Source organism: Anas acuta, chromosome 18 (genome assembly GCF_963932015.1).
Source record: "Anas acuta chromosome 18, bAnaAcu1.1, whole genome shotgun sequence".
Lineage (NCBI taxonomy): Eukaryota > Metazoa > Chordata > Aves > Anseriformes > Anatidae > Anas > Anas acuta.
In genome coordinates, this window is record NC_088996.1 from 2,856,915 (window position 1) to 2,879,477 (window position 22,563).

The window sequence follows — 22,563 nt, forward strand, 5'->3', positions numbered from 1 at the left end:
GCCGCGCAGAGCCGCTCGGTGCCCGTGGTACGGGGCTCACCGCCTGGACACTGCCCTGCCACAGCCCAGAGGAAAGCCCATCTGGGCAGCCGGGCTGGAGGGGACAGGCAGAAACGCTCTCCTGAAAGCAGACTGGGTGCCACCGCCTCCCAGGCACCAAGAGCCCCAAAAGTCAAGGCCTGGCACGGGCACGGCCCCCAGGGCAGCGGCGCTGCGCTTCCCCCGGGGCTGAGCTACCTTTTAGATATCAGCTGTTTGTGCTGGTATCTGCTCGGCGCTGTCCTGCCAGAGCTGTGGGAATATGTTAGGGCTCCAAGAGCGGAAAAAATGTCCCTTCGCTTGGTCCGCTAACAGATGACTATTACTCAACCACTTACAATATTTACAAGTCCAGCTCATGGCAATTAAGAAAGGATGTATTAAAATAAACTCCTCTTTCCAAGCTGGAAAAGGATATTAGACATCGCTTTTTGTAAATAGTGTCATGTTTTCTGTGCAGAAACGCTTTCTGTGCCAGGGGTCCGTGATTTTTTTCCAGCGCAGCAGAGTTGCCACCACCACAACTCCTCCTCTTCTGCCCAGCTGCAGGCGGGGGGGCAGCGAGCGGGGCACGGCTGCAGCGGGGACAGCCCATGGGCTGCCGCTACGGCCCCCGGGGACACCGTGCCTGAACACAGATGATGCTGCAGCACGGGCTTTACCTGGATAACACTGCGTTAATCACACTGAACAGGGAATGGGCTCCTAAAAACGTTTGGCTGTTGCTGCTGCTTTCTGCCCCCGCCCAGCAGCGTGATCCAGGCGTGCAGGAACCAGCGGGGAGCTGGACCACGAGCGGGTGACTCGCTCCCACCCCCCGGCAGGGCTGAGATGCCGGCATTGAGCTCAGGCGTAGCCCACCCACCACCTCCAACTCACCCATCAGCACAGCCTGCTGCACTGACACTGTGCTAACACCATCTCTGCTTTTACTGCACTGCTCGGCTCTGTGCTCTTACATCTTAATGTGCGTTTTGAGGTACTCAGCGAGGCTGGAAGCAAACAGCCTGCTTAAATAAGGAAGAAGCAAGATGTGATTAAGCTTCTGCATTCACCTTCTCTGTTATGTTTTGCACTGGAGGGGAAAGTTTTAGAGGGTGCAAATCCTTTGTGCAGTTTCAGTGTAACAGTTTATGGACTTCAGCAATTAAGAGACAACCGAGATCGGTTTCTTGGAAAACACTCCAAAGGTGTGAATTAGTAACGATACGGAGTCGAGTTAATGGGGCATAATTATTCTTTGACGACTCCCAAGAAAAACTCCACATAAACCAGAATTATTACACAGCAGGAACCAGGGAAGGTGGGGGACTAATAAAGTCTGGCTAATGGGCAGGGGCAGAATGAATAGGAAACTCGAGAGAATGGGTAGGGCACCAACAGCAGGACAGCAAAATGAAAGAAACTTCATCTTTTTCCTGGAAAGAGACTGGTATTAAAAACCTGGAGCCACTTTTCTGTTTCCAAAGGCAGTGGTCAAGTATTTTACTCCCCACATGAGAGACGGGGAAGCAGAGATGGCACGTGGCAGCGCAGCGTAAATCAGAAACCAGCCAGCATTAAAGGCTTATCTGATCCTCACAGTATGCACAAGAAGAATAGGACAACGTAAATTGGCAATAGCGTACAAATTTCAAAGTACCTCTTGCATGATAGAGACCAGATGTTACGCACATTGTATTTTTTCCTATACTACAGAATAACAGATTAGAAGGATCTGAGGCTTGAAACTTGGGTGTTTCACAGCGCGCAGCATGCTTTCCTACCCAAAACTGCAGATAGGACCTGACAGTAATTATGCGTTCTGGATTCCCTGCCTGCTTTGCCTTTCTTTGCTCAAGCCCCATGAAACACAAACAGTCCCCTCGACAAGAGCTCCTCAAAGGAAAGTTCACGAATCAAAGCCACCAACAAAGCCAAGGGGAGTCGGAGAGCAGCGGCAGCAAGAACCAGCTCCCTGCACGAAGGAGAAGCGACAGAAACGCTCGGAAACGTGCTGCAGGGGAAGGTGAGGAGCAACGGCAGGAGCCTGGGCGCAGTCGTGGCCATGGGCTGGGGCACTTGGAGGAGGCTCTCGAAGCTCCACGTGCCGCAGAGCTCGAGGCCGTGCCGTTGTTTCAGTGCAATTCAGTCCAAATTCCCCTTCCCCTGCCCCTTCCTTGCTGCCCCCATGGCTGCCCGAGGCCCTTCCCGCAGCGCCGCAGGGGTTTGGGCACCCAGGGAATGAGTTTTCAGCCCCAGCTCGCGCTGTCTCTTCCAGGGGTTAACGATGGGCACAGATGCAGTCAATGGCCCAGGACCGTGCCGCAGGGCGCCAGCCGGGCAGGGGGAACGTCGGGGTGCCAAAATCCCTGCTGGGAACGGGACCACACTTACAGCCCGGGCACTCTGGTGTGCTGCCAGCTGTCCTCAGGGACCACAAACAGCACTGCGGCAGACGACAGCCCAGTAAGTCATTTCATTTCCTCCCTTCCTCCCAACCCTGCCTGCCCCACAGCCGCGGGGGCGCAGAGCACGTCCCTGCCCCCGGAGCCGGGCACCCACGGGGTGCAGGGCACGGGGCACCGCGGGGCACCCCGATGGGCTGGGGAGCAGCAGGACAGGGAAAAGCTGACGGTGCTGCCACCGCGTCTGTAACCTCACAGGGTGCTTACTGAGCTTCTTTCCCCCCGCCAAGTGCTGCGAACCCCGCACAGCCCCGACGGGTCGGTTTCCTCGGAGGACAGCGGGTGCCCACCACCTTGTGCTCGCCATTAAGCACCAAGCATCTCCTGCCCCTTCAGACCCAGGCCACTGAGCCTGACCAACCTGCAGGTTCGTTGGGGCATTTCTAATTCCCCCTGCTAACGCCGGCTGGAGCCCGGCAGAAATTTCTGCCCAGGAGCACCGAGGAGGAGAGGAGCCCTGGCAGCACCCACACAAAGCAGCCAATTGTTGCTTGTCAGCTCGGCGCTCATGCCAGCTTTGTGACAAGGCAATATTTACTGTGAAATATCCACTTATTGTGCTGAATATAACTCCTGGGAATCTGAGCGTGTTTAGGATCTGGCAGGGATTCAAGTGCCTTTGCAAAGGCAGGCAGGAACTTTGTCATAAATACATCTTGTTTTGACAACTCCCTCTTGAATATGTGTCAAAAGATTTCTGGGCTGCCTCTATCAGCCTCTCGACGTACCATTAACGCCGCGGCGCTGCCCCGTTGGGTTTGCTGTGCTCCTGCAGGACGTGCTGGGCTCCAGCAACCCCGGGGAGGGTGTGCGGCGGCGACGGTCACTGCCAACGGGGCTGAGGGGCTCCCACACACCCGCACCGTTCTCTGGGGAGGGGGGATCACACCTGCCACATACTCACGAGGAGGGTGCAGGCAGGTGCCGGGGGCTGTCAGGGGGCCCTCGGGGTCCCCAGCCCTGCTCTGCTGGACCCCAGCGCAGGGAAGGCAGCAGCGGGCACAAGGCAGCAGCGTCACGGTGCCGGCGCGGTGCTGCCCCGGGTACCAGCCCAGCTGGGGCTGGCGGTGGGAGCAGGCAACGTGGAAGCAGGCAGGAACCAGGGAGCAGGTCCCAAATGTTTGAAGAAATGCTGGGAGAGTTTGTGACAGCAAGTGCAGAGCCAGTTTGCCTGTGATAGCTGAGGCTTGGACTCCGCGAGCAAGGAAATCTCTTCCAGTCCCTGCTGCTATAATTAGTGCAGCGAGGTCCTTATAAATAGGAGAAGTAAATATAAGCATATGCTAAGGGATGATGATTTCTCCTTTCCGCAGGGGTCTGTACCAGGGTTTCTCTTTCAAGTCCAAAGCAGAGCGCTCTGGCAGCAAGGCATTTCTCTTCCCCCCAGCCAGGGAGCAGGCAGAGTCACCTGGACAAGGACCTGGCCAACGCGACCCCTGCCTTTGCCACCCCCAAATCCCCCGGGACACCCTGAGCCTCGGTGAGCAGCCGTGCTTTCAGGACGGGTCCGTGGGTTCGGTGCTGCTCCTGGCTATCGGGCACATTCAGAAAGCGAACACGAACAGGCCGTGGCTGGTTTCTAGATGGTGAAATAAATACGATTTCAGCCCATTAAAAAACTTTCTAAAGTACGTGTGTGCGCCCAAGCCAAGTGCCCTGACTTTAAAAGCTGAAAGGTTACATCCAGGTCTGGTTCAAGAAGGTTTAGCTCGCAGCTGGCAAACCCCAGCAAAAAACAAGGCACGCCTGGAGATCTCCCTGTGCTCACTGCCTGCAGAGGGGAAAAGGGGAAAAAAGAGGGGAAAGCCACCCCGAGCCGGCTGTCTGCCCACGGGAGACTTTAGAGCATCCCCTAAGACCTGCTCCTTCGCCTGCTGGTGACTGTCTGTGGGAATGGGATTTTACTTGGGATTTTCCGTATCATTTCCGTTGATTCGGGTGCAGCGTCACTCTCAGTAACGCTAAGCTCAGCGGTGGCGTCTTTTATAGATTCTAAAGAAAATAATAAATAGCATGTTATGACTTTACAGAGCCTGGTATAGCATTACATTATCTGGAAAAAGCTGCTTGCTTTATGCCAAGAAAGTTATATTCCCACCGAACTGTCTATGCAGAAGTTTATGAATAAGTCTTCTTTTATAAGTGACACGGAGCGCTAACTTATAAACACATCATAGGTTTTATAGGGCAGGAGAGAAGCGGGGAGAAGATGGAGTTTCAACAAGAGGCTGCAGAGGCAGGGCTGCTTTCTTTTTTTCTTCTTTTTTTAATGTCACGGTTTAAAAAAAAAAAACAAACAAAAAACACAAAACTTTATCTGCTTTTTCAGTAAGTTCATTTTAAGCTCGTGTTGCCAGATATATGGCAGAAACCCTGCCCAAATCTGTTCAAACCCTTGATTTTCAAGGCAACAGAGAACCAAGTTGGAAGGCTGACGCAGAACCCGATGCACATACCTAAAGCTCTAGTTTAACATGGCAAGCACCCGAAGAAATCCATCTTGCTGTCCTTTATGTTCCCTAAAAAAAGCCAAACACTTTCTCCCCCAAAAGCTATAAAAATCTTTCCTTCTAACGTTTTCCTCGTCTAAAGCGAGACGGGGCATTCAATTTGTATTGCATTAAGAACCACTTTAGCATAAATCCCCCACTATTAAGCTGGCTTGTATGTAAATACACTCCCTGATTCCTACACCTGCATCATTGAAACCACCTCTCTGGAGGCCTGTTCTTTATTACTTCTGTGACAGCCAAACGTTTTTTTGGGCGATACACGTCCGCACAGCGCCGTGCTCGCACGTTCTCCTCCGCCCCCGTCCACCCAAAGGAACCTGGCCCTTATTGCTTTTGACCTTCCTTTTCAACCGCTCTGACTTGAGAAATTTAACACTACAATCGTACCTCTCAACTCTGACATCGAAATCATTGGCAATTCTCAAACAAATCAAGACCAGGCTCTGAGAACAGTCATTAAAGGCTCCCAACACCCATGTGTTTCATTGGGTCTACGGGAAAAAAAAAAAAGACGCTTCTCAAAAAAGCCGAGCTCTTTGGAAACAACAACTATGGCATTATTAATTCCTTATTTGGAAGAAAGACAGACCTGGGTCATTCCTATGGAGGAGGAAAAAACTCAAGTTACTCCTCGTTCGGAGCTGTTTGTGCAACCACAGGTTAACGGGCAGGAAGGAGCTATCGGAACGGGACGCACAGGCTCTGCCTCTCCGCGTTAACTCCTCAGGCCACGTTAGTTCACATAGGACAAAACCTGCATTTTTGTGCTTTTTGCCACGTCAGGTTAGAGCTGTGCTTCTCTCACGCAGACGGGTTTGTTATTGTTCCTGAGAGCCTTTGATCAGGGCCCGCACATACCTCACGTTCCTGACAGCAATACCTGTTGGCAAACAACGTGTGGATAAACAACAGCGAGATAAAAACCACAATTGGGAAACAAATGTCAAATGCAGTCCCAGAAGCAACATGATGTGAGCTTAAATCCAAAACGTTTATTGCTTCAGTGATCAAATAATCCCTGGAGTTCAGGTCCCAAACCACATGCACAGCCCCGCGGAATGAAAGGAAGTGAGATAAGTGTTTCTCTTAATCCATTATTGTTATACCTCAATTTGCTTCTTTTTTTAATCTATTTTTCAAATTACAAATGCATGCCAGATAGTATATTGAACTCGTTCCAAGTGCAATTGCAATGAAATCCCAGATTCTTTCAAGAAAACGATAGATTTTGTAAAATCCCAACCTTAAATGAACTGCAATAGTTGGAGGAACAGCTCGAATGGATGCACTCGCAGCCTCCCGTCACTGCTCGTGTCTCCAGCATGGCCAGTGCTCGGGCTGTGCTAACGAAATCCACTTTTGGCAGCAGTGAGGCGGCTTTGATCCAAGGGTTTAAGATGCCACATAAATATAAATTTGACGGCACACCTCTAAGTCTACTTAAGATACACAATTTATTAACCTCTTGCGTTAATCTGAGAACCAGACAAAAGAAGGGCAGTGGGAATAGAGGAAGGTTTCCTGAAGGAGTTAAATACAGGGACATTTTACCTTCCGAGACACAAAACCTGAAGCTCAGGGAGAGGCAAGACATTTGTTTGGATTTGAAGACAAGTCGAGAGCACGGCAAGAACTGTAATAATCTGTAATTTCCAGGGAAAATTGCTGGAAAGGAAACACTGAGCTAAATGTGTATCTGCTTTTAAACAGCAAACGTTAGTGCACACAGGACAACCTAGGAGAAACAGCTCGAGGTACATTTGATACAGACTTGCTGAACCAGAGAGCACTGGAACAGTTTATACACGTGCCCCCGTAACACCTTTCTGCAAACCCTTCTGAAGATTTGGTAACACAAATATTTACGGGACTCATCCCTGCATACAGAGCAAATGGAAATTCACCGGGAGGGAAAAGCTTACACGAGTTCCACGCCTTCCCCCCAAGCCACCACTGCCGGCACCCTTCGCACCCGCTGCCGTAGCAAAGCACAGATCAGATGTATTTAAGCAGCAACAGCGACCACGCAGAGATTTCTCTCTGAATTGGGTAACGATGCTGAACGCAGAGGAAATGCCAGGCCCCCAGGGCACAGGCTGTCTTTTGGGGGAAATGAGTGCGGGGCCTCGCACCCATGCCCAGCCACCACGCACAGTTAAGAGCAGCGGTCTCCCCACCGGTCTCCCATTTGGTGTTTTCCTACCCAGCGCCTATTTAACCTCCAGTCACACCTGGCAACCCCTGCTCATCCCTGCCCGATGCCTTTTGCTAGGGGAAACACCAGATGCGAGCAGTCGGCTCCATGCAGATCATCCAGATCCCAGCGAGGAAGCAAACTGGAAACATGCTCATGTTTTTTCCTTTTGTTCTTGCTCGAGTGACTTCACAGACTTTCCTTGCCTGTCCCCACACTGCTATTATCAAACTATTTCCAACCCCAAAGGTCATCGGCAGACATGGTTACTGCATTTTTTTGCATGTGGCTTATTTTTCTTCCTTTTTTTTTTTAATTAAATAAGCACACGCTTTCCAATTTTCCCTTCTCCAAACTCTCTAGCATCCTTTCCCTTACATAAGCAACGCCAAGAAACAAGCTCAGCCGAGCACTGTGCTGCGTTTCTGGACAACCGTGTTACAACTTGGAACAGCACTTGTGAAAGTTTGAAAAACCCCAACGTGCACTAAGTTTTCCCAGAAGAAAGGAAACAAAACAAGCCCAAACAGGACCAAAAAGGCTCTACAAATCCTCGTGTTTCAGACCAGGTTCACCCAAGTGAGCCCGACCCAGCCGCAGGTGTCACCTGAACTCTTGCCTTTTGGCATAAGCTGTGCAAAAGTCAGCAGGGAAAGGTGAGAAAGCGCGGATTGAAGTGGAACATCCCCTGCTCCAGGTTCCCCAGGAGTTACTCTCCCCCTGCCACTGAGGGCAGAGAGGAACAGAAGCAGCGTTTGGCACGGACCCCAGCTTCACAAACCGTGGAGGTGCGAACAGCCGGCGCTGCGGGGCGGCCAGGTTGGGCTTTCCAGGCAGGAAGGCAAGGACCAGCGAAACCCAAAGGCTACCTGCCCTCAGGTGGCCCTTCGGCGGCACGGCTCTCGGAGGTTTGCACCAGCTGCCTCGCATTCGAGGCTTAGAAAGCTCGGGAGATTTACCAACCTGCAGGGCCAGCAGGGCCGAGCTGAGTTAAATCCTGGAGACGCGGCACTCGCCGCCTCCTGCGGTGCCCTCACGGCTCGCTCTCCTGCTCGCATCCCCGCGGCCGTGCGCCCTCCATCGCAGCTCCCAGCCGGCGAGGGGCCGCAGCCCAGCTGGCAGGCTCGGGGGGCTTCTCCTGAAAGGAATTCTGCCAGGCAGCCGCCCACCCCACAGCCGCTACCTGGGGCAAGCGGGACGGCAGGAGACATGACAGATGATCCCAGCGGGGGGCTCTTGTTCCCCCACTACTTTCTCCAGTAAAAACAAATGGAAAAAAAAAATAAATAAATAAAATGAAAGGAGTGCTCTGCTGGCCTGGCACAGAAGGGGACATCTGCCCGTGTCCATCTGCCATCATCCTGACACCCCAGGCTTTGTTTTTGGTAGGGTCACTTCTCCAGCATTATAGCTCCCTGAACCGGCTCACCAGGACACCGGTGCCAGGACAAGGAAAAAGATGGGAGCGTGGGGAGAGGGAGCAGGTAACCACCAGATCTGCTTAGACGCATCAGTAAATCACCCCATTAGGCTCTGAAATCACTTGAGAATGTATTATCTTTTGCCTCTTCCTTTGTTTTTCACTCAAACAAATGCTGGGACTACTCAGTCACCAGTGAGATGGATATATTACAGTGCCAGAATGCTCCTGAAATGTTTAACACATCAACAACTAGAACTACACGAGAAAAAAAACAATCAGTAAAATTAAAAAAATCACAGCTCAGGTCAGTCAAACGAGTGGAATAAGCTGCAGAAACAAAACTGCAGTTTTACGGGTCTATCCGAACCTGCAAGAGGAACTTTACTAGTAAGACGTCGATCAAGGATAATAAGTCATCGCACAAAAAAAAAAATCATATACTATTCATACCAAGTCATTTAAGGTCAGATTAAGTGTTCTTGAAGTCTGGTCCATGTGTCTTTTATTTAAAAGAGTGCCCTAGTTGCACAGGAATTGTAAGAACTTTTGAAAATGGGATGCTGGCTCCTAAGTCACTTGGATACTTAACTGCGTGGTCAGGAGGGTTGAGATTTACATACAAATTGCAAAGCTTCTAAATGGCTTCCTCAGAGCAAAAAACGGGGGTGGAAACGAGAGAATATTTAATGATTAGTTCCTTATGGGTCCGGCATTCTTGAAGCATATTTCTTGCAGTCCCTGGAACACTCCTGCATTCTTGATTGCAAAATGGCAATAAGTGATTTCCTTTAAAAGCCTTGTCTTTTATTGGAATACTAAAAATACCCCACTAGCCCCACTCCACTCCACTCTCTCTCTTTCCTGGACAGGCACCATCAACCCTGATGTATTCTATTTTGAAGACGGCAATAAACATTTCAGCATGGTCTGTTCAATCCCACTTCATAATAGATCTTGCATTTCCAGTGGAGCCCCTACTAGCACCATAAATCATCTTTACACAGACTTAAGTATGAGAAACTCCAGCTCAAAGGCAGCATGGAGTTTTTTCTGTTAAAAAAATTGAAAATGGGTACAAAACAGTCAAGAATGAAATGACTGACAGCTTTAAACAGGAACCTACCGAGATGACCCTACAGCACAGGGCTGTTGCAATGGTTAACAAACCTGCAGCGTGCAGCTCCGCTCCAGTCAATTCATCTGATGTAAACCTACCTGGAAAAATGATGTTCTGGGGGGTGAAGTTCAGAAAAAAAATATCTCCACATCCATTACATCTGAACAAATACAGGTTTCAAATCTGGGATACTCTGGCTGTTGCTTATTTAAAAAGCCACAGATGAAGACTAATTACATACTATGTCTGAACTGTTACACACATCTAACACTCTTTTTTTTCCTTCTATATTGACTTAAAGTCTGAACTGCTTCACTCATAATGTCTCTCTCCATCTGCTACAGACCTTGGAGAAGAGCTCAAGCAGATCATTTCAGGTACATGACAGGATGACTGCTGCATAAGCCACCGTTTTATCATTAACGTTCTTGGCTGAGGCAAGGAGCTTCTCCAGTAAAAGCGGTTGTGCAATGACGGTCAAGAAGTGAGACCAGCTAAGTGCAGGATGTAACCAGCCGTCCTAAGCCTTCAACATCAAAGTCTGTATGCAGTCAAGAGCCAGAAGAGACATAATTCAGAATGCTAACGCAGGCTCCACACACAACTCAGCGGTGGATGATGAAAAGGGTTTCCTGAGTGTCAGTCTGCCCTCTGGGAGGTTTGGCTGGGCAAGGTTATCGAGTGGCTCCCAAGCCAGCCCAGCAGTGTCAGTCCTCATCAGCCCCATCACGAGGACTTCTTTCCACATTACAGGACGCTGCTGGGAAACCTGATCTCACCAAACAGTCTTGGTCACATTGCAACTGCTACAGCAACTGCCCTCGGCTCACTCCACAGCCTATGCACAGCACAGGAGCTGCAGGATGCTGCCCTGTGGATTGGAACGAATACATGCTGTAGCTTCCACATCAACAAAAGGTTAATTAAGGTAGATTTTTTTTTTCTACTTTTAGAGTCACAGAGAGAAACAAACCATTTTTTTATGGCAAACTAGTTTTTGATAATGCTTGTGGCTGGACAGTCTCGCTACCTGCCTGCTGCTGTCATATGGATGGTAAGCCCTCTGCTCTGCACAAGTTAGCAACAGGTTTGCTTGGCATCAGCTTCTCCTTCTTGGATAAATCTGACTTCACTGAGCCCTTTCCCATCTGCAGTGGGTCACAAACAGGAGCACCTGCATAAAGAAACCGCACCTATTTTCTTTTCTGTTGACACAGTTCATGAATTTGAGCTGGGTGAATCTAGCTCTCAAACAGCAAGATCTGGTGACCACAGCAAGGAGATGCTCTTCCGACACCAAAGACAACAAAATGAGTCATAAATCATAAAACCATCAGGTCGAAAAGGACCACGGGTTTCCAGCACAACCCATTGCTCAAAGCAGGGTCAGCACCAGGCTCAGACCAGGCTGCTCAGGGCTCTGTCAATTTGAGGCCTGAAAACCTCCGAGGACGCACCACTGCTCACGGAGCACACGCTGGATTCTCTCTGGATGAAGCCAAACCAGATGTGCTCATTGTCACCAATAACCTGTGCTACTCAGAAAAGGTACTCATCGAACCACTACAACTGCTTCAGGAAGAACAGCACAGCAGAGACAAGACAAAAAGGTAGTGCTGAAATGCATCTCAAATGCCATGCTGAGAAAAAAAGCCCCAAACCCTTGACATCTTTCAGTCTGGCTCTTTCAACTTTTAAGAAAATTCTTAGATGAGACTGCATTATTTTAAAGTCAATAGCAATTTGGAAAAATAAAGTGTTTCGCCCTAGTTTCTGCAGAAGTGAATCAGCCCGCATGTAAAATTTTTGAAACAGATATAGCTGGTTTTTGTTGAGGAAAGTGTTTTAACAATTCAAAGAACAAGCCTTCTTTTAGAAACTTGCTCAACCTTTGGCAATCCAACTTAATCACCATACAAAACTGCAGAAACCAGTAACCAAATACTTCTTATTAATACAATTTACAGCTGCTAACAACTATAAGAACCTTCTAAAAATGCCAAGGGAAACAGGCTGGGAGAAACAATCCCTCACAAACAACGGAGCCAATAAATACAGGACTGTGATAAGAAATTAGATTTGACTTGCATAATCGCTTCTAAAAGTTTTTGGTAAATGAAGTCTGAAGAGCAGAAGGCTGATAAAATAACATAGTTCAGTAGCAATGAGAAAGTTTCATGCCGATGAAGTAGGGAATTCAATCCTTGCTGAATTCTTGAAATCATTTAGATGTTAACAGAAGTTCCTTCTCCAAAAAAAGAAGGAAAGGCATCTCTTAAAGCCCACACACACAGATCTTTGACTGCTATATGCTAGTGTACGATATAAAACTATTTTGGTTTTGGAAGACTGCATTGTCTCCTGTGTCAGGACGGCTATTTTTTAAATTTAATATTTTAATTTCTGTCGTGGGCAGAGCCAAATCTGTACAGTCTATCTAAGTGCAGGACAAAAGGTTCTCTCACGTTTTGAAAAAAAAAGAAGAAAAAAGGGAGAAAACCACAATACCATTTCATCTCAGTATCTTCCTAAAACCTGAGAAGTTTATACTCTTAGCTCCAGTTCTCTTCCTTTGCCTTCCCACATGACAACTATAAGCTGCCACAGCAGCTCTACAGCAAATGTCTTTAAGGAAATAATGAAATAATTGCTCTCAAAACAACGGGCAGAGGAAAAAAACTGCCGGGGTGATGTGAGCAATGCAGGGCTGACACGGCCGTGCCCGGTGCAGCGGGTGCTATGGGCTGCTGCAGGGCAGCCGGCCAGAGGTTTTTGCTCATGGTAGAGACAGGCAGCAAAACCAGAAGAGAACCTGCACAAGGCACAACGGTTTTATTCTCATGTATTTTGCACCATTTGGTTCTGTTGGACAATGTTTCTCTTTTCAAGCTCTTTAAGGTATTACTAGTTACACGTGGGGTTTGACACAGAGAAAAAATGAAGAAAAATAGGTCTGCACCAGGAATGTACGCCTGATATCAAACTATCAACAAGGACAAAAATACTCCAGAGCAAAAAGTTGCCTGATTTACTCAATTTTTTATTTTCCTTAAGACTAATCCTCTGAATCTACAGAGCTGATTCCCCTCACACTTCTAGGAGGAGAAAAAATCCACCCTGCAAAGAGGCACATAAATAACTGGGATCATTTGTCTGAACCCTGCTGCTGCCCCGACAGAGGGACACTCCATATGCTTTTGCAATAGCGCTGTTTTGATAGTATTACCAGGAGTGTCCCTTATTAATCATGTTGCCACTACAATTCTCTCTGGAGTATTTGCTGATTCTCTACTTTTCCAAACTGTTTCACTTTCCTCTTAATTTATGAAAAGTTCACTGAAGATGACCACGTTGAAAGCTGATCTCTGCTACTAAAAACTGGGGGAAAAAAGGGGAATATAAAAATAACAATAAAATCACCTTTAAGCATGAATTTTCTTTTATTTACTCCTTTCCAAAGAAATCCCCCCACCCCAACATGACAGTTTTAGCTTTTGCCACATTTCTGTGAAAATGTTGTGAAGCCTGAGATATTGCAAGTTAAGGTGTCATTAACATTCAAGAAACACTTCCCTGGATGTTACTGTTTGAGTCAGGATCATTGGAAGAAATTTGGTATTGGCTCAGTCCTTCAACCTGCTGAAATCAATGAGCTTATTTGAGCCTGTAAAGTGTTCTTAAAGGCACGCTTAAGTGCTCTGCTGGATGAAGAACAAAGAACTTGGCACCCCGCAGACCCGAACCCTGCTGAGGTGCGAGGCATTTCCAAACATTTCTAATTAACTAAAAGAATCCACAATTAAGAAAGTCGCAGCGGCTTGGTTGACAGAATAAAGGCAGCATTCTGCAAGGCATCCCGTGTCCCCGCTGCAGCGGCATTCACCCTTGTACGAAACCGGGCAAGGGCGAGCAGAAAGAGGCCTCGAAAGGGCCTTTGGCACGGGTCACGGCATGGCAGGGCCTGGGCATGCTCTGGCACGGGTCAGCCGCAGCCAGGCCTCACGATGCCACTGCTTGGAGGCCGGGAGGGCCGCCGGGGGGCACAGCCCAGCGGTCTGCCATCAGCACAGCCCTCGGGCTCCACAGAAGGGGCCGCGCTGCCACTGTCCTGGCCGGCCTGCTGGTGCCACAGGGAAGCCAGCTTCACCGGGAAGCTCCGCTCACTGCGAGCGTCTGCCATCCCCGGCTGCTGGTGCCAGGCGGCCTGAAGGGACCCTCAGCTGCCTCTGCAGGGCAGAGGGAAGCGCGAGCTGGCAGAGCTGCAGGCTGGGGAAGCGAGGCCCAGCGCTCTGCTCGGGTCGCCAGGAGGATCGCTGGTCTGAAGGCCCCGCACTCTGCGCTGCTCCGAGGACTCTCCTCTCTGCAAAACTTAAACCAAGTGGTCCAATTCTGCTAAAATTACACTTTTAAGCCAACTGTACCTATCCAAATCAGAAAACAAATAGGCCTTCTAATGCATTTTCATAAAGGGACATCTCAGACTGCACCACGGGTTTCTTTCTTCTTTTCAGCCAGAGTTGGGAAACTCAGGCTAGCTCAGTGCTAAGAGGGGGATGAACATCAACATCTACCCCGAGCCTTGCGGCAGCCCTGGGTTTAAGGACAGAGCGTGGCTTAAGGAAACTAATGGTGACACAGAAAGCACTCACTGATCTGCATCAGCATCAGTGTGCACGTTCCTGTGCCCGTGGAGGTGTGAGGGCATCTGATGGCTCCAGCTCCCAGCTGAAGAGAAAACCTGCACTTTGACTCCTGTGTAGGGTCACCTGGTAGAGCCATGCGTGGGTACTTCTAAAATACGAGGGTTTTTTTAATTATTGTTTTTAAGATTTCATCAAACCCTGCCTCAATCACTCAGAAAGTTTCAGGCTGCACACACCGTGCTGTACTAGAAATAAGGCTGTCTGCAGACAGTTAATGTAATGCGTATTAGGTGCAAACCACTGGGGCTGCAGTAAGATGCTTGGCAGCATTTGATCTCGAGCAAGACACAGAACATGACGGTAATTTAAATAAAGCCTGTACAGTTTATCCAGAGCTTCCTATCCCTTCGTTCCCATCACATTCTCTCTGTCTCTCTTCTCCGTTCTCGCTGTGAGCTAGCAAAAGCTGAGCACACGCTGTGGAGCCTATCTTGAACCAGCAATTTTACTCACCATGTATGGCTTTAGGAGGCAAATTAAAAACAGAAATGAAGGGCTGCTTATCGTTTCACTTTTTAGCACAATAAAGTTTTGGTGTAAAGTGACCCTAATAAAATTTATGATGAGACATCCTTAGTTTCTTTTCAAACGAAGGCTTGGATGTAGCAATTAGTTCGCTTGCTAGCAATCATATTTATTTATTTATTTATTTATGTTATGTTATTCACTGGGGTTTTAAAGACTTTGAGAGGAGATTTTAAGAATGATCAACTGCCAAGAAACATCTCCCATTTAGCTGCCTTGGTCATAAGTCAGTAGCTGACATTAGCACAGCAGATTCTATCTGCAAATCCAATAATCCTAGAACTACCAAACATAATTTTCCCCCGAGATTACTTTTGGTGGGGAAGAACATCCTTTGTGAGGCAAAACATTTTTTTAGCATTTTAGCTATCAAAACACATGGCGCAGCTATAGTACTCCCCATAAAATCCATTTTTCAGCTCCCTTCCTCGCTCAGCTTGCCAGTGAACATGGGAAACCATTAACTCAAGCTGCTACAATTAACTCCCAGCATCTTCTTCAAAGTCTCAGACAATCCCGAGCTACTTGTCATGCAAACAACCTGTGAGATTCATTCTCCTTGCAAGGCAAAAGGAGGGGTAAATTACTGAGTTAAGTAGATTACTGGGGAAGGAGTCACACTCAGCAGCCTTATGAGATGATTATACCCTGGGAAATTCATACGCCAAATCCCCAGGCCCTGATAGTGCACATTCATTACCAGTTTCAGGATAAACCGCAATCAAGAACCTTCTTGGCAGCATGAAATATTCCTTTTCCAATGAACTTTCATTTAGCTACCCAAAAAGAACATCATGTTTAAAATTTTACATAAAAATATCTCACAGCAGCATTTAGCAATTTAGCACTGACTTCATTTTGTTTTTTCCTTTTTTTTCTCTCAGAGATGGGCCAGCATTTTGGAAGCAATGATGCTACCAGTACCACCATCAACATAAAGGCTAAAAAAGTAATGTTCTTGCTCCGTGGGTGTGTGTGCGCACAGTACTGCCAGCAACAGAACCCAGGGACTTCAGAGGGGTGTTTGCAAATAAGACAGAGAGCAGCAGTTATCTGTCATGTGTGTTTAATAAATCCAGCCCAACGGAGCAGCTTTTTCAATCCAAAAGAGAAAAAAAAAAATAGATTTGCGGCAAGAAAGCCAGCTGCTCCAAGAGCAATGGGAAACAGCCCGTGCGATACACAGGAAGCTGCAGGAATGAGTTAAGGTTACAAGTTCCCCAATTAGTGTCCATTTGCCCCCACGGCAGATGGGTGATGCCTGTGATCTCTGTACTTCACCGAAAGTACTTGGACTAAAGTTAGGGAAATTCGGTGCCCACGGTACTGGATAAAGGGGCATCAAGCCTTTTTTCTCCCACTGATGGCTTTTTGTGATGAGCACTGCTGGTAGGGGCAGGTTCAGGGAGAGGCTGCTCCACAGATGTTCCAGACTTTGCTTTATAACACACTTCATTTTCTTTTTAAAAGACTTCTATACAGTATTATTCAGCAACCCTCCATTATCTAAAGAATTACGAATTCCCTATTTTCTTGATCTATATAAAGCAAAGGGCGTAACCCCATCAAGCTCGAGAAGGTGAGAGTTTGCAGCGAGTTCTCCCTCCCACCTGGGGTATTTTTACCAAAGGCATGTCTTTAAAAATAGCTCTGAGAGAAAGTCTCTTATGCAAGAAGTTAGGCAGTTCAGGACTGCTGAACTGCAGTCTAGTTTGATCCAAGGGAACTCCACCATAAGAGACTATTTCATGCCCTGCTATCTCAGAGAAGGCAGATATAAGGGAAAAAACAACAGAGGGAAGTAGGTGATCAACCTGATGAAGAGGGCTCATCTCAGAAAGCTGCGAGAGGTGCAGAGGCTGTAAGCAAGGGAAGCACACGGATCAACCAGCAGTGCTGTGGCACCGGGGAACCACCTCAAAGAACACTGGGTTTGCCAAACCACCAGATGAGACCTACTCCATTGCTGCAGTGGGCAGCCCAAGTCATCTCGGCATGGTGGGGAGCCCACGAGTGGCCTCTGCGAAGCAGGGAAGCTCTCGAGAGCATCAGCCACGTCCACCCATCTGTGGGTACACGCCAGCTGGTAACGCAGCGTTCACCAAGCCTCGGGAAGAGCAGAGGCATCACCCTGCTGCGAAGCATTCCCAGCTCATCTGGCCACAGCACGGCAAACTCTGCATCGTGTCCCCAAATCCTGCGGCTGAGCTCTGGCTCCTGCAGCACCTCAATACGGAGCAGCACCGAGCTGGGCCGAGCAGGCTGGCAGTGCCGGTGCTCCAGGCAGGCACTGAGAGCCGTGGCTGGACCCAGCCAAGCCGTGGGGATAGCAGCATCATCCTGATCCACGGTGTGGGTACATTAAGGAGCTACTGAGACAGGTCAGCTCCTGCAGGATGGAGCCTGGCAGCAAAGGAGAGAGATTCCCTGCAGCGACCGTGACACCGTCACTCCCAGTTCCTCCCTTCATCCCTCGTGGCCGCAAGGTTTTTTTTTAGCTCTCACCTTCCAAGAACCTTGGCAGAAGAGCACAAACCCTATAGGGAAAGCACAACCGGCCATGTGAGCCCACAAAGATGGGAAGCCTGCCTAGAAATAACACATTTCCTGCCTTCCTGACACCCCATTTCTTTCTCAACTAATGCTGAATGAAGGCTTTAAAAGGAGAAGGGGTCCTCCCCACTATCTCAGAATGACGGAGCCAACTCGGTGTCTCAGGTGAGCTAGACCACCGCTAAAACCAGCCACTGAGCAGAACTGAGCCAAAAGTACCCCTTACCTCACGCTCGGTCCTCCTACAAACCTTGCCAAATTAAGCAAGGAAGCAGACGACTGGAGCTCGTACGTTGTAAAACTTGTTCAGTCATAACCCATAAAAATACCTGAGTGCCCACCTACGGACATGTGCCTGTGTCACAAACAGCCGAACGCCTCCTTTCTGGGTGCTGCCACATCAGTCAAGCTGCAACCTGCAGACACGCTCAGTTTATAAAGTCATTTAACATCCAGACACTGCCCAGTTCCAAACTCTGGTAACAGAACTTTCTTCTTTTGCCTTAATTATCAGGACAAAAGATGACCACCAAACTGCTGTCAGCACTCCTTGACCTTCTCACTTCCATATTAGCAAAGAAAAATCAGTTCTGCTACACTTTTCCTCCCTTAGAAGATGATCTCGGATGCACTTGGTTCCTCTGGTAATCAAAAATAAAGAGTGCATCCTTCAGAAGGAAGCAAGCCAACCGGACCTCCCAGCTGGGAAACCTGTGTTCCAAGCCATCACCAGCCACCAGAATCCAACTTTCCTTTTCTCATCAAGGCTCATACAGCACAAACCAAAGCAATCGTCTCTCCTGCAAGACTCCCAAGTCACCATCTCCCCATTTATTTCAAGCAAACTTGAAGGACCAACAGCACGATTCTCCTCCTGCAGCAGCAGCTCAGAGGACACAGTCCAGGCTGGAGCAAATCCATGCACATGAAGTCTCGGTGGGAGCATCCCAGCACAGGAACAGCTTTTCATCAGTGGGCGAGGCTGGCTGATCTAAACCCGAGATATTCCTTTGTGAGGAAGTTTCTCTCGTAGACCACTGACCGCTAATATGCACGCACAAATATGCTACGGATGCCTAAATGCAAACAGCTACGCACGCAGAACAACGTGTTCTGCATCCATCCACAGAACTGCATCCAGCTACCCCAGAGAAGAGCGTTTTGAGGTACCGTAGGTGATGGTAAACAAACAAATTCTGTTCTCATTCTGTTAGGAAGGGGAACAGAGGACATGGCAAAACAGCCATGTGCAAAGCGGAAATATTAATAATGCTGTTATTACCAGAGTAAACAGTAGAGCAGAAATAGTAACACTGGGAAAGAGGTGCAGAAATTAAGAGAGATTAAAGAACAAAGTGTGTGGCCCATGAAACAATAACTGCAACCAAGAATAATGCTGCATGATGGAGACGTACAGAAGAGTAAATAGACTTCTCAATAAAGTAAGGCGAAATGCTTTCAGCATTTAATAAATTCACTGAAAAAAACATTTCCAGTCACACCAAAACTATTTACAAATCGAGGTCAAATTCATCAAATAGTTCCAGGGCAAGAAAGAAAAATAGAATGAGGTTTGTAAAATGCAACAGGGGAGGGACAGAGAAGTAACCACCATGTCCCTCTTGCACAATGTTTCAGATGCTAAAGGAATTCATCCAGGCGTCAGAGAAGATGGGTTCAATTACTGCGTGGGGGTTTTCTAAGCTCAAATCTACCTGCTGTTGGGGGAATATCCTAAACCACAGGCAGCAGTGTGTAACGTGAGGCAGGTCTCCCTTCGCTCCCCCTGCAAAGTGCTACTCTCTTCTGCCAAAAATGGGTGCGGGAGAGGCAGAGCAGGAGGGGTTCTACTGATGGAGTTGCACGTTGGTCTTTGGAGCAGCTGACGTGTAGTCATTAGAAGTCAACCCCAAAAAGGGCGAATCGCCTCATATTGGCAAGCAGAAGCGTGCAGGCTGGGGGGAAGGCACACGCTCCAACACCCCTATGCGAAGGGGAGAAGTGGGTGCGAAGTCCTGCACGCGTTGGGCAAGAGCCTGAAGGGAGGACTCGCGCAGGAGCCCGCGGTCGCGGGGACGTGGGAAGCTGGGGCTGGGCACGCAGGCAGCGCCGAGTCTGAAAATCCACATCCCCACCCCAGCGCACACCCGAACCTCGCGCTCCGGCAACGACCGGAGATCAACTTTAATTAAACATTTATCCAGCTCCCACGCTACTGGAGTGTCTTGTCAAAACACTCCCCCCCCCCCGATAAAGTTGTTCTGAATCTGAAAGCACAAAGATCACCCAAAAATGCAGAATTCACAAGAAGCACTCAAATACTCTCATCTCGGGAAATTTGAAATGTTTCTGTTTACGATGCTGTGCTCCCCCTAAAAGCATGCCCTGAATTATTCGCTGTGAATCATTTGGCACTGCTAGCGTTTCTGTGGAAGGCCTGAACACAGGGCTTTTTTCCCCTCACTTTTGAGTCTTTAACTCAGCATTGAGGTGGGAAATTAATATTTTTGCATTTTATTTAAATGCCAGAATAACTGTTGCTGTTCCTTTAGCAGGAATGAGTCACTTTGGCTCTAAAAAGGTGCTTTTCCAAAACTTTTTAGCAGTACTGTCGCCTTGCTAACGCTCTAGAGCTAAATACAAAGTGCTGTCTGCTGGGATCCCCAAAGACATTATAAACACTGCAGTAGTAAAAAAACCCAGCCCTGCAGGAGCTGGAAGTCTTACAGCGCTAACACAATCATCGAGCTCAGGGAGAAGCAGTACGGCCAGGAATCTCTCCGGTTCTGGAGAGTTTATACTTTCCAGATTCCTTGAGCCGGGTAGTTCTTGCTGATTTGGGAGAATTATGCAAACATGCATATAAAGGGATTACGCTAAAAAATCGAACCCTCGTGCTATGGCATTGTGTTGCACAAAATCCTCATCCAGGGGGCTTTTCTCAAGGGCAACCAGAAGCAAGTGAGGAAGCACTACTACACGTAGCAGCGGAACCGCAGCTGCCCCCCGCCTGCCTGCGCTGGAGCACAGGTGAGGGGGGCAAGGGGGAGCAGTTATCACCTCCATGCAGGGAACCATTTCACATTATCTACATCACTTCTGAATTCTAGCCACAACTCTAGAATTGCTCAGCGGAGGAATTAAAACAAGTTTATAAAAGTTACTGATACGTGAACATTATCCCCATTCTACTCTGCCTAATAAACCACCCCCAAATTACAGCTGGCAAGTCCTCACCCCCAGCGTCTGCCAAGCCCTGACAGCCTGCGCTGGGTGCTCTCCAGCGCGTGTAAAACGTTCCTTAGGCTCAACATCCATCACAACTACTGTCTGGGCTCTACATCTCCAGGCAGCCTGCTTGTTTCCTCCTCTCCCATCCTGACTTGGTACCACAGCTTCTCCTGGATTAACGTGCAGTCTTCCACCAAAGCCACAGAGCACCATGATGAAGTGTTTCAGCTCGGATCCAGAGACACGAGGCTCCTCCAGCTGCATCCCAAAGGCCACCTTCAGCTGCTGTGCTGCAGGGAAGTACTCGGCCCCCAGGCTGGGACCAAAGAGCACATCACATCTTTGTGAGCTGCTGGCTGGAAAGCCTCTAGCCCCAGTTAGCCCCGAGGCCTGGGGGCACTCCTTTAGCTGGAGATGAAGAAATCCCTCACTAAACACTTGTCAAGCCCCACAGAAGCACAAAGACTACAAAAAAAGCTTAATTTTAGTTCTGCAGTTTCTGCCCCAAGTAAGCTTATTTTGCTCCTCACGTCTGAACCGCAGTGGTTGGACTCTGAAGGTCCGGAGGCCCCAGTCTGAGTCCAGCCTGCTCACGGCTCCTCTCTGTGCCTGCACTGAAATCCCTCTGCCAGCCAAAAGGAAACCAAAGCAGCGCTGCCCATTGCCATCAAGAGGTATGAAAATAATGAATAAAACCAAAGGGCCGTGGAGTTTATTTGCAACCACTCCGGGCAAGCAGGGTGCTGATGGAAACATCAGGCCCGGTCTCAGCACCACAGACTTTAAAACAAGCCCACCACTTCGGCGAGGTCGGATATTTCTGAGCGGTTTTCAAGGCCATTGCATTACCTGCCCCTCCAGCCGTTCCTCTAGCAGCTCATCAGCCAGGCACAGCCCAGGAAATTTCAAAACTAATATTCCTCCCTGCGTAAATACAAACCCAGGCATCGCCTATTTGAAAAGCAGCATTTGCCCTTTTCGGCTTCACCTCTGGCCCTCCGTTGAGGCTGAGGCCGCCTCACAGAACCCTTCCTAGCCCAGTTTTCTGTCTGCCAGTGAGGTTTGGGTGCTTAGCCCGGCCTTTCTAAGGCCGCCGGCCCCAGTTGGGCAACACGGCACAAAGCGGCGCGCACGCACGCACCGGCCCGGCCGGGCCCTATTCACGGGGGGCCGCAGCTTCACACGTAACGGGCCTCCGAGAGACAAAGCCCGCCAGTTTCTTAATTAAGTCGGAGTGAAAGACAGCCTAAAAGCATCCCCACTTACATCTCCGGAGTACCTTCAGTCTGGACTTCAAACGCCCCCGGCGCAGTGCCCGTCAAATCAAGGCCCTAATAGCCGGTTGACAATTTTTCTCTTGTAAGTACAGAATGCCGTGCCTTCAGCCCGGCCTCTTCAGCCTGCTCTCATCCTCCCCGCAATGTTAGACATGTCTCTGGCTCATAGAGGCGGGAACAAAGGGACTGCTTGTGTGTCAGAAGCCCTCCAGAGGGTCTGCGTTTCAGTCCACCCTTCTCCAAAGCAGGGCAGTGTCTGGAGAGCTCTTTAGCAGTTTTCGTCTCATTAACATTTCCATGAGGGATCAAAGAATATATTAAAAATATCTAAGTACAATTCCTGCCATGGAACGGGAATATATATATAAAAAAAACCTGCTCGGCTGCCTTTCCCTGATCCATTGCATTATTACTAGATAATTGTCTCTTCATGAGCCCAGCTTTTATTTCCACTGCACCGCCTTTCTGTAAATCCTGCGAAAGTCTCCACAAATCCGTCCCACCGAAGCCCCGCTCCCCCAGCCTTTTTCCACCTTCAGGG

General features: G+C 48.8%; 2 protein-coding genes across 2 annotated transcripts in view; both read right to left on the reverse strand.

Annotated features, from left to right (window-relative positions):
- The window catches only part of ARHGAP44 (Rho GTPase activating protein 44), a 288,621-nt gene that overhangs the window by 122,685 nt on the left and 143,373 nt on the right, over positions 1 to 22,563 (reverse strand). The window lies entirely within an intron of this gene.
- Positions 1 to 22,563, reverse strand: part of STX8 (syntaxin 8) — a 95,185-nt gene that overhangs the window by 1,773 nt on the left and 70,849 nt on the right. The gene's annotated exons all lie outside the window — the stretch shown is intronic.